This window comes from Lolium perenne, chromosome 5 (assembly GCF_019359855.2).
Source record: "Lolium perenne isolate Kyuss_39 chromosome 5, Kyuss_2.0, whole genome shotgun sequence".
Classification (NCBI taxonomy): Eukaryota; Viridiplantae; Streptophyta; class Magnoliopsida; order Poales; family Poaceae; genus Lolium; species Lolium perenne.
The window spans coordinates 253957115-253973078 of record NC_067248.2 but is presented as its reverse complement, the minus strand read 5'-3'; the positions used below and the strand labels follow the sequence as shown (position 1 = coordinate 253973078).

Sequence of the window (15964 nt, the reverse complement as noted above, 5' to 3'; positions counted from 1 at the left end):
AGAGGCAATAATAAAGTGGTTATTATTTATATCTTTATGTTTATGATAAATGTTTATATATCATGCTAGAATTGTATTAACCGAAACATTAGTACATGTGTGATATGTAGACAAACAAGAAGTCCCTAGTATGCCTCTTAAACTAGCTTGTTGATTAATAGATGATTAGTTTCATAATCATGAACATTGGATGTTATTAATAACAAGGTTATGTCATTGTGTGAATGATATAATGGACACACCCAATTAAGCGTAGCATAAGATCTCGTCATTAAGTTATTTGCTATAAGCTTTCGATACATAGTTACCTAGTCCTTATGACCATGAGATCATGTAAATCACTTATACCAGAAAGGTACTTTGATTACATCAAACACCACTGCGTAAATGGGTGGCTATAAAGGTGGGATTAAGTATCCGGAAAGTATGAGTTGAGGCATATGGATCAACAGTGGGATTTGTCCATCCCGATGACGGATAGATATACTCTGGGCCCTCTCGGTGGAATGTCGTCTAATGTCTTGCAAGCATATGAATGAGTTCATAAGAGACCACATACCACGGTACGAGTAAAGAGTACTTGTCAGGAGACGAGGTTGAACAAGGTATAGAGTGATACCGAAGATCAAACCTCGGACAAGTAAAATATCGCGAGACAAAGGGAATTGGTAATATATGTGTATGGTTCATTCGATCACTAAAGTCATCGTTGAATATGTGGGAGCCATTATGGATCTCCAGATCCCGCTATTGGTTATTGGTCGGAGTGAGTACTCAACCATGTCCGCATAGTTCTCGAACCGTAGGGTGACACACTTAAAGTTGGATGTTGAAATGGTAGTTCTTGAATTATGGAATGGAGTTCGAATATTTGTTCGGAGTCCCGGATGAGATCCCGGACATCACGAGGAGTTCCGGAATGGTCCGGAGAATAAGATTCATATATAGGATGTCATTTTATGTGAAATAAAATGTCGCGGAAGGTTCTATGGAAGGTTCTAGAAGGTTCTAGAAAAGTCCGGAAGAAACCACCAAGGAAGGTGGAGTCCACAAGGGACTCCACCTCCATGGCCGGCCAGCCTAGTGGGGGTGGAGTCCCAAGTGGACTCCACCATAGGGGCCGGCCACCCCCACATGGGAGGTGGGAATCCCACCTTTTGGTGGGAGTCCTAGTTGGGATAGGTTTGCCAACTCCTATGTAAGGTTTTGGTTTCGGGTCTTATTCGAAGAATTGGACACCAACAGTTGGGATCCACCTATATAATGAGGGGCCAAGGGAGGGGGCCGGCCACCCCAAGACCATAGCTTGGCCGCCCCTTGAGTGGCCGGCCACCCCTCCCAAACCCTAGCTTTGCTCCTCCACTTCATATTTCCCGCGTAGCTTAGCGAAGCTCCGCCGGACTTCTACACCGCCACCGACACCACGCCGTCGTGCTGTCGGATTCAAGAGGAGCTACTACTTCCGCTGCCCGCTGGAACGGGGAGGTGGACGTCGTCTTCATCAACAACCGAACGTGTGACCGAGTACGGAGGTGCTGCCCGTTCGTGGCGCCGGAACCGATCGTGATCAAGATCTTCTACGCGCTTTTGCAAGCGGCAAGTGATCATCTACCGCAGCAACAAGAGCCTCATCTTGTAGGCTTTGGAATCTCTTCAAGGGTGAGACTCGATACCCCTCGTTGCTACCGTCTTCTAGATTGCATCTTGGCTTGGATTGCGTGTTCGCGGTAGGAAAATTTTTGTTTTCTATGCAACGTTATCCTACAAGTGGTATCGAGCCGTGTCTATGCATAGATGGTTGCACGAGTAGAACACAATGGTTTGTGGGCGTTGATGCTCTTGTTATCTTTAGTTTGAGTACTTTGCATCTTTATGGCATAGTGGGATGAAGCGGCTCGGACTAACTTTACATGACCGCGTTCATGAGACTTGTTCCTCGTTCGACATGCAACTTGTATTGCATAAGAGGCTTTGCGTGGTGTCTGTCTCTCCTACTATAGTAAAGATTCAATTTACTCTTCTATTGACAACATTAGTATCAACGTTGTGGTTCATGTTCGTAGGTAGATTAGATCTATAACGAAAACCCTAAACCACGTAAAATATGCAAACCAAATTAGAGAGCGTCTAACTTGTTTTTGCAGGGTTTGGTGATGTGATATGGCCATAATGTGATGATGAATATGTATGAGATGATCATTATTGTATTGTGGCAACCGGCAGGAGCCTTATGGTTGTCTTTAAATTTCATGTTGAGTAGTATTTCAAAGTAGTTGTAATAGTTGCTACATGGAGGACAATCATGAAGACGGTGCCATTGACCTTGGTGCTTCGCCGACGATGATGGAGATCATGCCCGAAGATGATGGAGATCATGTCCGTGCTTTGGAGATGAAGATCAAAGGCGCAAAGACAAAAGGGCCATATCATATCACATATGAACTGCATGTGATGTTAATCCTTTTATGCATCTTATTTTGCTTAGATCGCGACGGTAGCATTATAAGATGATCTCTCACTAAAATCTCAAGATAATAAAGTGTTCATCCTTAGTAGCACCGTTATCAAGTCTTATCGTTTCGAAGCATCTCGTGATGATCGGATGTGATAGATTCGATAAGTACATACAACGGGTGCAAGACAGTTTTGCACATGCGGATACTAAGGTGGCCTTGACGAGTCTAGCATGTACAGACATGGTCTCGGAACACGTGATACCGAAAGGTAGAGCATGAATCATATGGTTGATATGATGAACACTTTGAGTGTTCGCCATTGAAATCACACCTTTTCTCGTGATGATCGGGTTTAGGTGCGGTGGATTTGGTTCGTGTGATCACTAAGACAATGCGAGGGATATTGTTTTGAGTGGGAGTTCACTTAGGTTTTTAATTATGTTGAATTAAAATTTGAACTCAATATGTCATAAACTTAGTCTAAACTATTGCAAATATATGTTGTAGAGATGGCGTCCCCAATCAATTTTAATCAGTTCCTAGAGAAAGAGAAACTTAAGAGCAACGGTAGCAACTTCACCGACGGTTCCGTCATGTGAGGATCTTCCTCTCTCGCGGAAATCTGCAATTTGTGCTTGATGCACCGCTAGGTGACCCGCCGGCAGCAGAGGACTCCCATGCAGTAAAAGCTGTTTACGCGACTCGGAAAACTCGGTACTCTCAAGTTCGGTGTGCCATCCTGTGCGATCCTGAATCCGATCTTCAAAAACGTTTTGAGCACCATGATCCTCATGAGTTGATGAATGAGCTGAAAGCTATATTCGAGACTCATGCGGCGATGGAATGCTATGAAGCATCGAAACATTTCTTCACCGTATGATGGAAGAAGGCAGCTCCGTTAGTGAGCACATGCTCGCCATGACCGGGCATGCGAAGAAACTCGATAACTTGGGAATAGTGATTCCTAACAGATCGGGAATTAATCGTGTCCTTCAATCACCGCCACCAAGTTACAAGAACTTTGTGATGAACTACAATATGCGTAACATGAACAAGGAGTTACCTGAACTTTTTGGCATGCTAAAAGCTGCCGAGATTGAGATCAAGAAAGAGCACCAAGTGTTGATGGTCAACAAGACCACCGTTTCAAGAAACAGGGCAAGTCTAAGGGAAAATTCAAGAAGGGTGGCAAGAAAGCTGCCACGCCTCCTATGAAACCTAAGAACGGCCCTAAGCCTGATGCTGAGTGCTATTATTGCAAGGAGAAGGGACACTGGAAGCGTAATTGCTCCAAGTATCCGGCTGATCTGAAGAAGCGGCCTTGTCAAGAAGAAGAAAGAAGGTATATCTGATATACATGTTATAGATGTTTATCTCACTAGTTCTCGTTCTAGTACACAGGTATTTGATACCGGTTCGGTTGCTCATATTTGTAACTCGAAACAGAACTAAAGAATAAACGACAAGCCGCTGAAAGATGAAGTGATGATGCGCGTTGGAAATGGATCCAAGGTCAATGTGATCGCAGTCGGCACACTTCCTCTACATCTACCTTCGGGATTAGTTTTAAGCCTAAATAATTGCTATTATGTACCTGCGTTGAGCATGAACATTATATCTGGATCTTGTTTAATGCAAGACGGTTATTCATTCAAGTCTGAGAATAATGGTTGTTCTATTTTTATGAATAATATCTTTTATGGTGAGAGCACCACAAAAGAATGGCTTATTTCTGTTAGATCTCGATAGTAGTGATACGCACATACATAACATTGATGCTAAGCGAATTAAACTTAATGATAATTCTACTTATATGTGGCACTCGCTGCCTTGGTCATATTGGAGTGAAACGCATGAAGAAACTCCATCTTGATGGATTACTTGAATCACTTGACTTTGAATCACTTGATAGATGCGAAACATGTCTAATGGGAAAAATGACAAAGACTCCATTTTCTGGTATGATGGAGCGAGCTACTGACTTATTAGAAATCATACATACCGATGTATGTGGACCAATGAGCGTAGCATCGCGCGGTGGTTATCGTTATGTTCTAACCTTCACAGATGATCTGAGTAGATATGGGTATATCTATTTCATGAAACATAAATCTGAAACTTTCGAGAAGTTTAAGGAATTTCAAAGTGAAGTAGAAAATCAACGTAACAAGAAGATCAAATTTCTACGATCTGATCGTGGAGGTGAATATCTGAGTTATGAGTTTGGCATGCATTTAAAGAAATGCGGAATACTTTCACAATTGACACCGCCGGAACACCTCAACGAAACGGTGTGTCCGAACGTCGTAATCGAACTCTCTTAGATATGGTTCGTAGTATGATGTCTCTTACTGATTTACCGTTATCATTTTGGAGTTATGCATTAGAGACAGCCGCATTCACTTTAAATAGAGCACCATCAAAATCCGTAGAAACGACACCGTATGAATTATGGTTTAATAAGAAACCTAAGTCAGTCGTTCTGAAAGTTTGGGGTTGCGAAGCCTATGTAAAGAAGTTACAACCGGACAAGCTAGAACCCAAAGCGGAGAAATGCGTCTTCATAGGATACCCTAAGGAAACTATAGGGTACACTTTCTATCACAGATCCGAAGGCAAAATCTTTGTTGCTAAGAACGGAACCTTTCTTGAGAAAGAATTTCTCACTAAAGAAGTGACTGGAAGAAAAGTAGAACTCGATGAGATTGATGAATCTATACTCGTTGATCGAGTAGCGCGATCGTAAGTTGTACTGTACCGCCTACACCGGCAACGAGAGGAAGCTAATGATAATGATCATGAAACTTCGAACGAGGAAACTACTGAACCTCGCAGATCGACAAGGGAACGTGCCACTCCTGATTGGTATGATCCTTGTCTAAATGTCATGATTGTAGATAACAATGATGAGGACCCTGCGACGTATGAAGAAGCGATGATGAGCCTAGATTCCAACAAATAGCAAGAAGCCATGAAATCCGAAATGGGATCCATGTATGATAACAAAGTATGGACTTTGGTAGACTTACCTGATAGCCGAAAGGTCTGTCGAGAATAAATGGATCTTCAAGAGAAAAACAGATGCTGATGGTAATATTACCGTCTATAAAGCTCGACTTGTCGCAAAGGGTTTCCGACAAATTCAAGGAGTTGACTACGATGAGACTTTCTCACCTGTAGCGAAGCTAAAATCTTTGAGGATTTTGTTAGCAATAGCTGCATTTTTCGATTATGAGATTTGGCGTATGGATGTCAAAACGGCGTTCCTTAATGGAGACATTGAGGAAGAGTTGTATATGGTACAACCCAAAGGTTTTGTCGATCCTAAAAATGCTGACAAAGTATGCAAACTTCAGCGTTCAATCTATGGACTGAAGCAAGCATCAAGAAGTTGGAACCGACGCTTTGATAAGGTGATCAAAGACTTCGGGTTTATACAGTGTCATGGAGAGGCCTGTATTTACAAGAAAGTGAGTGGGAGCTCTGTAGCATTCCTGATATTATATGTAGATGACATATTATTGATCGGAAATGATATAGAACTATTAAGCAGTGTTAAGGGTTATTTGAATAATAGTTTTTCAATGAAAGACCTTGGTGAAGCATCGTATATATTAGGCATCAAGATTTATAGAGATAGATCAAGACGCCTAATAGGGCTATCACAGAGTACATATCTGGACAAGATTCTAAAGAAGTTTAGAATGGACGAAAGTAAGAAAGGGTTCTTACCTATGTTACTGTGCAAGGTATTGAGTAAAACTCAAGGACCGGCTACGGCAGAAGAAAGAGAAAGGATGTGTAACATCCCCTATGCCTCGGCGATGGGATCTATCATGTATGCCATGCTATGTACTAGACCGGATATAGCACATGCCGTTAGTTTGAATAGCAGATATCAAAGTGATCCAGGAATGGAACACTGTACAGCGGTCAATAATATCCTGAAGTACTTGAAAAGAAATAAGGATATGTTTCTTTGTTATGGAGGTGACCAAGAGCTCGTTGTAAACGATTACACCGATGCAAGTTGGAACACTGATCCCGATGACTCTAAGTCACAATGCAGGTACGTGTTTATATTGAATGGTGCTGCGATTAGCTGGGCAAGCTCGAAGCGTGCACGGTGGCGAAGTCTTCAACGTAATCGAGTACATAGCGGCTTCAGAGGCTTCATCGAAGCGGTATGGATGAAGAGGTTCATTGTAGAGCTCGGTGTGGTTCCTAGTGCATTGGATCCATTAATCATTTACCGTGATAACATGGGTGCCATCGCCAATGCACAAGAGCCAAGGTCACACAAGAGGTGAAGCATATCAAGCTGCGTTACCACTCGATTCGCGAGTACATCGAAGATGGAGAAGTAAAGATTTGCAAAGTACACACCGATCTGAATGTAGCAGATCCGTTGACTAAAGCTCTCCCTAGGGCAAAGCAGGACCAACACCCCCATGCCATGGGTGTTAGGTATATTACAATGTAATCTAGATTATTGACTCTAGTGCAAGTGGGAGACTGAAGGAGATATGCCCTAGAGGCAATAATAAAGTGGTTATTATTTATATCTTTATGTTTATGATAAATGTTTATATATCATGCTAGAATTGTATTAACCGAAACATTAGTACATGTGTGATATGTAGACAAACAAGAAGTCCCTAGTATGCCTCTTAAACTAGCTTGTTGATTAATAGATGATTAGTTTCATAATCATGAACATTGGATGTTATTAATAACAAGGTTATGTCATTGTGTGAATGATATAATGGACACACCCAATTAAGCGTAGCATAAGATCTCGTCATTAAGTTATTTGCTATAAGCTTTCGATACATAGTTACCTAGTCCTTATGACCATGAGATCATGTAAATCACTTATACCAGAAAGGTACTTTGATTACATCAAACACCACTGCGTAAATGGGTGGCTATAAAGGTGGGATTAAGTATCCGGAAAGTATGAGTTGAGGCATATGGATCAACAGTGGGATTTGTCCATCCCGATGACGGATATATATACTAAGGTCCATCTCGGTGGAATGTCGTCTAATGTCTTGCAAGCATATGAATGAGTTCATAAGAGACCACATACCACGGTACGAGTAAAGAGTACTTGTCAGGAGACGAGGTTGAACAAGGTATAGAGTGATACCGAAGATCAAACCTCGGACAAGTAAAATATCGCGAGACAAAGGGAATTGGTAATATATGTGTATGGTTCATTCGATCACTAAAGTCATCGTTGAATATGTGGGAGCCATTATGGATCTCCGCATCCCGCTATTGGTTATTGGTCGGAGTGAGTACTCAACCATGTCATCATAGTTCTCGTACAGTATGGTGAAACACTTAAAGTTGGATGTTGAAATGGTATTTCTTGAATTATGGAATGGAGTTCGAATATTTGTTCTGAGTCCCGGATGAGATCCCGGACATCACGAGGAGTTCCGGAATGGTCCGGAGAATAAGATTCATATATAGGATGTCATTTTATGTGAAATAAAATGTCGCGGAAGGTTCTATGGAAGGTTCTAGAAGGTTCTAGAAAAGTCCGGAAGAAACCACCAAGGAAGGTGGAGTCCACAAGGGACTCCACCTCCATGGCCGGCCAGCCCTAGTGGGGGTGGAGTCCCAAGTGGACTCCACCATAGGGGGCCGGCCACCCCCCACATGGGAGGTGGGAATCCCACCTTTGGGTGGGAGTCCTAGTTGGGCTAGGTTTGCCCCCTCCTATGGAAGGTTTTGGTTTCGGGTCTTATTCGAAGACTTGGACACCAACACTTGGGATCCACCTATATAATGAGGGGCCAAGGGAGGGGGCCGGCCACCCCAAGACCATAGCTTGGCCGCCCCCCTTGAGTGGCCGGCCACCCCCTCCCAAACCCTAGCTTTGCTCCTCCACTTCATATTTCCCGCGTAGCTTAGCGAAGCTCCGCCGGACTTCTACACCGCCACCGACACCACGCCGTCGTGCTGTCGGATTCAAGAGGAGCTACTACTTCCGCTGCCCGCTGGAACGGGGAGGTGGACGTCGTCTTCATCAACAACCGAACGTGTGACCGAGTACGGAGGTGCTGCCCGTTCGTGGCGCCGGAACCGATCGTGATCAAGATCTTCTACGCGCTTTTGCAAGCGGCAAGTGATCGTCTACCGCAGCAATAAGAGCCTCATCTTGTAGGCTTTGGAATCTCTTCAAGGGTGAGACTCGATACCCCCTCGTTGCTACCGTCTTCTAGATTGCATCTTGGCTTGGATTGCGTGTTCGCGGTAGGAAAATTTTTGTTTTCTATGCAACGTTATCCTACAATTAGTACCATATTGGTTGGTATGAAGTGTCATACAAAACAACGCAATACAAGAATACAATGGCCTAAGTGACTAACAAGGAATATGATAGGAATGCACGTCTGGAACAAAATAAAGTGTTATTGTGTTCGTCGTTGGCATTCTATCTAGCCCTTAGAATTTATAATAAAGAACTTAATAATTGTTATTTTGCTCTGGTCAAATGAAAACAATGAGTTGTTCAAATTATGACATTACTCCATGTACGATGGATAAGTTATTATAAATCTTAATGGTGAAACACACATACATAAAACTGACGCTAAAATGCCATAAGGCAAATGATTTGAATTCCACTTATTTGTGGAACCGCCATTTAGGTCATGTTAGAAAGGAACGCATGAAGGAACTCCATGCAAATGGATTTTTGGAGTCATTTGATTTTTGAATCATTTGGCGCTTGCAAATCTTTTCAAAAGAGAATGATTAAAATACCGTTCATAGGCCAAAAGTTGAACGGGCAACTAACTTAGTGGAAAAATACATGATGATGTATGTGGTTCACTGGGCATAGTTGTGTGCGGGAGATTCTTCTACTTCATGAAAACTTTCAACAATGAATTGAGTATATATATGTGAATATATTCAATAAGGAAGAAGTTTGAAACATTTGAATAGATTCAAATAAATTTCAGCATGAAGTGGAAATCATCATAGAAAAGTCAAATATCTATGATTGGATCATAGTGGAAATATTTGAATTACTAGTTTTAGCGAACATCTAAGAGAGTTATGAAATTATTCTACAACTCACTTTTCTTGGAGTATCATAGTGATGATATAGTATCCGAGAGATGTATCCAAACCTTGTTGGGTCAATGATGAGATAAAATATTGATGCCATTATATTTTTGTGGATTATGCTTTAGAGACTACCGCTTTACACTAAATAGAGCATCATCATGATCCGTTGAAATGACACCATATAAGTTATGGCATGGGTATAAACCCTAATAGTCCTTTCTTTAAATTTTGGTCTAAGAATTTACAACCAAAATCGGATGAATGTCTTTGTTGGTTATCCCAGAGATTTAATTGGGAATTCTTCCCACAAGACAAAGACAAAAGTGTTTGTCAATGTTTCTTATTTCCGAGAAATTGTTTCTAGTGAAGTATTTGAGTGGGAGGACAATATAATTTGATAAGGTTTATGAACCTGAGCATAATGATCAGAGTAGCGCAGCATCGGAATTGGTTTCGGAAGCGGCCACAACGATCATGGCTCCCATGACTACAAAGTGTTTTAGCCATGGAGATCGAAGTACATATTGAACCTTGTAGGTATGGTTTACTTTGTGATCAAATAAATGATTTGTGGACAAAGGATTGATTTTGAACAATGATAAACCAACTACAAACAAAGAAGTTATGATGGGCCCTGACTCCGTTAAAATGGCTATACACCATGAAATCCAAGATAGATGAATACTTTTTGAAAGTAAATGGATCTATGAAAAGATATGGACTTGGATGAAATATCCTTGAAGAAGCTCAACTTGTCGAAAAGTTGTTTAAGACAAAGTTCAAAGAGTTGACTACGATAAGATTAGATCTTCCGTAGCAATGCTTATAGTCTATGTGGATTATTCTAGTAATCACTACATATTTCTTTTATGAGATATGTTAGTAGGATGGCAAAATACATAGCTTATCAGAAGTATGTATTAAAAGGTGTATACAAGATACAACCAAGAGTTTTGCTGATCCGTGGAATACTAGATAGATATACAAACTTCAATTTGATGAAGTGAGTATCGCGGAGTTGGAATCTTCACCAGATGAAATAACCAAAGAGTTTTTGATTTCATCAGAGATGATGAAGAGGCTTGCATTTGCAAGAAATTAAGTGGGAGCACTAAAGACATATTTATAAATACTTTATGTAGATGACATATAGTTGGTTATAAATGATGTAATTATATACTTGATTAAAAGGTTTCATTGAGAAATTAATTTCAATGAAAGGATATGGACTGAAACATATCTAGTGTCAAGATCTATGAAGATAGATTGAAACACATAAATAAGTTTAAGTCAAAGTACATAGAATAGATATTGAAATAGTTCAATATAGAAATATTAAGAAAATATTCTTGTCATGTTAAAGTTTTAACAAGACTTGAGTGTATCTGACACTCAATGAGTAAAAACACATGAGTGATTATAGATCACGAATAATATGTACACAATCAGATATCCTATGCTCTAAGACTGTTATGAGCATGATTCATGTGATGATCACTGAAAAACAGTAAGAATATTCTTGAGTACTTAAGAAGAACCAAGTATATATATATAGTTTTATATGGAGAAATGACAAAAGAAATCGCTGTAAGGTGTTGCACCGATACTAATTTTGTCACATATGAAAATAAAATTTCAAATCTCAAATTAGACTAAGTGTTGTTTAAAAGGTAGCACAATGAGCTAGAAGTTATCTATGCTAGATTTAGAAGAGTTCTAAATATTGTGACGGATTCTACAAAAGAAGGCAGAGTATGTCATTGTTTTGACAATGACAAAGGATGTTAAGTCAAGAAGTTCTTTGAGAACTTGGTGTAGTTCCGATAGTGTCAGAACTTTGAAGCTATATTGTGTGTGACAATATTAGTGACATATTTCAGACCGCGGAATTAAGGTTCCACCAGAAGACCAAACATATTTAATGCTGACTCATTTGGAAATGAGTGATGCGTTGAGACGCAAATGAATTACAAAATACATACGTTTCTGAACGTGTCAGATCCGTTGACTAAAAATTCTCCCGTGAGCAAAACATGATAAAGCACCGGAAGGCCAAGGTGTTATATCTTTACAAATGTAAACTAGATTATTGACTCTAGTGCAAGTGGGAGACTGAAGGACATATGCCCAAGAGGCAATAATAAAGTGGTTATTATTTATATCTTTATGTTTATGATAAATGTTTATATATCATGCTATAATTGTATTAACCGAAACATTAGTACATGTGTGATATGTAGACAACAAAGAAGTCCCTAGTATGCCTCTTAACTAGCTTGTTGATTAATAGATGATTAGTTTCATAATCATGAACATTGGATGTTATTAATAACAAGGTTATATCATTATATGAATGATGTAATGGACACACCCAATTAAGCATAGCATAAGATCTCGTCATTAAGTTATTTGCTATAAGCTTTCGATACATAGTTACCTAGTCCTTATGACCATGAGATCATGTAAATCACTTATACCGGAAAGGTACTTTGATTACACCAAACGCCACTGCGTAAATGGGTGGTTATAAAGGTGGGATTAAGTATCCGGAAAGTATGAGTTGAGGCATATGGATCAACAGTGGGATTTGTCCATCCCGATGACGGATAGATATACTCTGGGCCCTCTCGGTGGAATGTCGTCTAATGTCTTGCAAGCATATGAATAAGTTCATAAGAGACCACATACCTGTTATCACCAGATTTTGGACAAATCCAGAGGTGGGCCATAAGAGAGATGGGCTTAGAGGACTACACGTGGAAGATCTCTGAAGCGGCCTTGCACGGAGAATTTGGGCTAGTTTGCCCGTGTATCTTTAATTATAGTAGGTCATATCTTAGATCAAGGTTTAGAATTTGTATCGCGCACGGTGGGATATTCCCACGTTAGAAAGTCCGCTGGACTATAAATATGTATCTAGGGTTTATGGAATAAACAACAACACAACGTTCACCCCAAAAACAAACCAATCTCGGCGCATCGCCAACTCCTTCGTCTCGAGGGTTTCAATCAGGTAAGCGACATGCTGCCTAGATCGCATCTTGCGATCTAGGCAGCACAAGCCCCACGTTGTTCATGCGTTGCCCGTACTGAAGCGTCTTTGATGGCGGGCAACGTAGTTATCATAGATGTGTTAGGGTTAGCATAGCTCTTCGTATAAACATGCTTACGTAGTGCAACCTCGCATGTCTAGCCGCCCTCACGCCTATCTCGGGCGTGGGGGCGGCACCTGCTTGTTCATCATCTAGTAGATCTGATCCGTTATTTATTGCTCCTTGCTCCGCAAGGATTAGTTTAATATCTGCAATAGTTAGGCCTTACGAAGGGGGGGAGGATCCAGCGGCACGTAGGGTGGCGTTCGCAAGTCCTAAACAGGATGTTCCGATGATCAACGTCACGTTGGTTGTGTGGCCTTGTTTAGGATCGGCTTACGAGCACCGTGCGTGGCCGCGAGGCCCAACCTGGAGTAGGATGATCCGATTATGCGGTGAAAACCCTAAATCGTCGTAGATCTCATTAGCTTTATCTTGATCAAGCAGGATCAACAGGTATTCGTGCACCCCGTACGGATCATGGGTGGATCGGCTCTTTGAGCCGATTCACAGATAGCCCGAGAGCCGATCGAGGCTCGATTTAATGTTTACGTGTATGCCATGCGAGGAACTAAGCAAGGCATCCCCATCACCTTCCTGACCTGTTTTTGGTCTGGTGGCACGCCTTTGCATTTGGAATCGCCGGGTGTGACCAGAAGAGCATTGCGGGCCGTCGCTCGGAGGGTCTCACCAGCCGCAGCTCTAGGCTCTTCCGGCTCTACCGTGTTGACAGGCCGCTGCCCGCCGGTGGGTTTTGGCGATCAACACATTTCGGCACGCCGGTGGGACAATCATCTACATCAACCACATCGCCATCTACATCCGAGATGGCGGCGGACGGCACGCCGAGTCACCTACGAGGAGCTGCTCGCTGAGCTCAAGAAGAAACATGACGAGATCAAGGCCACCCTCGAAGCCGACCTCATCGGCTCTTTTCGCAGAACCCGTACCCATGGCATCGGATGGAAGGGGTTCTCACCACAAGGTGCACTCGATGGGATAGATCTCTCTCGCCCGTCGGAGGAACGCACCAGGGCCCTTCGGCGGAGATCAACTACTTGGTGGCTCACTCGCTACACCGCCACTCGAAAACTTGGTCAACGTGTTGGAGCGTCTCGCTCGCGCGTGATCCAGGAGGTCATGAGCCACCGGTACTCGCCGTCAGGACCAGCTCTCGGGACGCACCAAGGAGAGTTGCCACCCAGCCCCGTCCACCGCTGCCATACGCGTTGGCGGCACACTGAAGTGCCGGCTACACCGGCATTCGTCGTTTACAAGATCGGTGGTGACCCTAGTGACTACCGTTCTTGGCTGAGGCGCCCAAGGAGATCCCTCAAGGATATGCATGCACGTATGTGCCAGATTGTGGCAACCGGCCACTCTCAAACCAGGCCACAACGTCAGGACTCGGCGCAAACGGGAGGAACGTCGGCAACGTAGCTTGAGAAGCGGACGTGGCTAACTAAGTACGCCACCCCGACGAAACTCCGAGCCCAGCTCCTGCAGCTTGGCTCGTAGCCGGAAAAGCAAACATGGCTGGCTAAGTACGCCACCCCGGCGAATCTTCGAATACATCTCCCGCAGCCAAGACGGTGGATCAGATCGCACCATACTGAGAGACCAGTTCGGCATTATGCCGAAAAGGAGGGCAATCGGCTATTCCAAGCCGTACCCCGACGAGTACGAGATGATCCCGCTGCCACCTAAATATCGGCTCCCCGACTTCTCCAAATTCAAAGGATCGGATGGCTCCAGCTCCATCGAGCACATCGGCCGATATTTGGCGCAACTAGGACCGGCTTCGATGTCGGATCAGCTACGCGTGAGGCTCTTTTCACGAGTCCCTCACAGATCGGCTTTTGGATGGTATACCTCTTTGCCGGCAAACTCCATCCAGTCTTGGAAGCAATTGGAAGAACAGTTCCATACGCAATACCATTCGAAGCTTCCGAGTCTAGCATTGCCGATCTAGCACAACTACGTCGAAGCGCGGAGAAACGGTGACGAGTACATCCAGCGCTTCAGAATCTTAGGAACCGATGTTATTCGGTTCGTATAACCGAAAAGGAAGCAATCGAACTGGCGATAGCTGGCCTTGCAACACAGCTCAAGGACATGGCCTCCCAAGCAGATTATCCCTCGCCGGCGCACATGGTTCGAAACTATCAGCATATGAACAGCGCCACCCGGACTGTACCAAGACAAGTTCAAGCGTGCGATAGTCATGGTCGATACAGAGGAAGGTGAAGTGCTGCGGAGACCAAGAAATAGCGGTGGCTGAGTGGACTCGGGGAGGAACTCCCGTATCCCGCAAATGGGTAAAACCACCAGGGCCGCCCGGGATTTGATTTTGACGTGACCAAGACTGAACAAATCTTCGACCTCCGCTTAAGGAGAAACAGGTTGACGATTCCCGAAGGTCTCAAGTTCCCTACGGCGCAAGAGCTAAACGGAAAGCCGTGCGCAAATTCCACAACTCGCTTTCCCATGCCACCAACGACCGCAGGGTGTGGCGTCAAAGACATCCAAGCGGCGATAGAGAAGGGGCGTTTAATTTTCAACCAATACGCCATGAAGGTAGACACCCAGCCCTTCCCCGCCGTTAATATGGTAGAAGTCATCTACCCCGAGGGCTGCCAGCCAGGTCCCACGTTCAGCGTCAACATGGTAGGGCCTGGGAACCACTCTGGCAAAGATGGAGATGAGGGCAGCTGCTCTCATAGCAAGGACACGAAGAGGCCGCTCCACGCGATCGGCTCCATCATGATGGCAAGCGCTACGTCACAGAGGGAGAAGTGAAGAACATAAGATATCAGCGACCTCTCTCTGATTACCTCCTCAACAAATATGTGAGTCAGTATGACCAACGCCGACGGTCCAACTATGATGATGAAGGAGATCGTCTGGCTAGAGAAGCCAGAAGACATCGTCGGCAGGATCGCGATGAGGAGGAGCACGAGCGCCGTGCCACGGACAGGCCAAGGGAGCAAGAAGACAACGCCGGACACCGGGATTGCCCTTTCTTCGTACATCGCTAGGATTCAGAATGAGCCGATTGCCCACAATCGGCAATTGCCCGTAATGCAACAAGAAGAAGAAGGAGGCAGCCAACGTGTCTGTGTTTGAGCGCTTAGGGCCTCTCCCACCACCAAGCAACGCGCTGAGTCACCTCGTTGGGCAGATCTTGAGGATTCGAAGACGAGGGACTAGAAGAAGAAGAAGACAGTACCACCGTCCAAGGTGGTGCCCCGACGGACTCAGCCGTTCACGAAACGCAGGGTTCAGCGGTTGCGCGGCCTGGAGGAAGCCGAAAGGTTATACTTGCAT

The 15964-nt window shown here is 43.6% G+C and overlaps 1 protein-coding gene across 1 annotated transcript in view; it reads left to right on the top strand.

The window, feature by feature from the left end:
* Positions 1-3922: 3922 nt before the first annotated feature.
* LOC127302745 (uncharacterized) overlaps positions 3923-15964 on the top strand; it is a 146720-nt gene continuing 134678 nt past the window's right edge. The window contains exon 1 of the mRNA XM_071820458.1: positions 3923-3927. The gene's annotated coding sequence lies outside the window, so the exon portion shown is untranslated. The remainder of the gene's footprint in view (positions 3928-15964) is intronic.